The sequence below is a fragment of the Adiantum capillus-veneris genome, chromosome 29 (genome assembly GCF_014529385.1).
Source record: "Adiantum capillus-veneris isolate H3 chromosome 29, ASM1452938v2, whole genome shotgun sequence".
Classification (NCBI taxonomy): Eukaryota; Viridiplantae; Streptophyta; class Polypodiopsida; order Polypodiales; family Pteridaceae; genus Adiantum; species Adiantum capillus-veneris.
The window spans coordinates 106,199,854-106,201,533 of record NC_140959.1 but is presented as its reverse complement, the minus strand read 5'-3'; positions in this window follow the sequence as shown (position 1 = coordinate 106,201,533).

Below are 1,680 nucleotides of genomic sequence, written 5' to 3'. Positions count from 1 at the left end.
AAGTGCTACAACTAGAGAAGAGGCAAAGGGGTTTTGTCCACTACATGTAGTATCATGTAGACGTGGGTGTGTAGATTTCTTGTACCCATAAATATAGGTATTGACCAATAAAGACGAGATTATAACCCGGTGGTTCTGATCTCCGTGCACCTCTAGACCGAGGTGTGCGGGGATTGGACATGACTAGAGAATGTGAGGTAAAGAGAGAGAGAGAGAGAGAGAGAGAGAGAGAGAGAGAGAGAGAGAGAGAGAGAGAGAGATAAGACGAAGAATGCCAATAGAATATTAAATTTTTTGTCCAGGTTATAAGTTTTTTATCCTCATTATGAGTAGCGACGAGGATGTGGGACCGTCCAACCGAAACACCTATCTCTCAACGAGGGTCTTATGTCCTTGTAATCAATGCAAGCATGCTGTGCGACGGACAAGACGTGTTTCTTTGCAGCACGTTCGCGAATTTGGCGAGTTCGATCCATCTATTATAGATCGAGTTGTCGCCAATTATAACTCGTCGGACTCTGACGCTGGCCAACAAGCAGCAATCTTGCAACCCAATAGACGTGTTCGCAGGCGCTTTGGTCAAGCAGCATATGTGAGGCCACAAGATGTAGCCTCTGACAGCTCGGGGGATGATCATGCAGAGCGCATTCTCAACGAGGCAATGTTTGAGCCCGAGATTGATGAAATAATCGAGACGATCATGGATTCAGAAAGGCTTATCTATGATGATATGAAAAGTGAAGCCGATACGCCATTGTATAATGGAGCACGTATGTTTAGATTGAAAGCACTCCTGGTTCTTCTCAACATGCAGGCAAAGTTTGGATTTAGATTTTTACACGACTGTATCATATTTTTATGTTGTGTAGATTGCTGAAAGAGCACATACTACCAGCTGACAATGTGATGCCAGATTCCCGAGATGAAGCAAGAAAGATTTTGTGAAACTTGGGGATGGATTACAATTCTATCCACGCTTGTCCTAATGACTGCATTCTTTTCAGAGGGGAATACATAGACATGGAGAAGTGTCCGAAATGTGATTCCGAAAGATATCGAGTAGATCTCCACGGGACACAAATTCCACAAAAGGTTTTGTGACATTTCCCTCTGCTTCCTCGCATCAAGCATTTATTCGAATGTAAGTCCATGGCCGCCCTAGCATCATGGCATGAGGAGAATAAATCTTTGGATGGTGTGCTACGAATTCCTGCAGATTGCGTAGCGTGGAAACATATAGATGGAACATGGTCGGATTTTTCCAAGGAAGCTCGAAATTTGCGCTTAGGCCTGGCTATGGATGGCGTAAATCCATTTGGTCAAAGATCAACATCTTACAGTGTATGGCCCATTGTCATCGTCAACTACAACATTCCCCCGTGGTTGACTACGAAGAAAGGGCACCTATGGCTAAGCTTGATTGTGCCAGGGCGATATAAAGTGGGGAATATGGATGTGTATCTTCGTCCACTATTGAAAGAGCTACAACAATTGTGGATTGGCATAGAGGTGGTGGATATGAGCCGACACACAGGACAACGGAATGCTTTGATCAGAGGCATTCTAATGTGGACCATGCATGACTATCCCGGGCTAACAGAATGCTCAGGTGATCTATTGACACTCCTCACTCAGACACTGTAAATCTTGTTTTTGCCCATAGTTGATCTATTATCATGT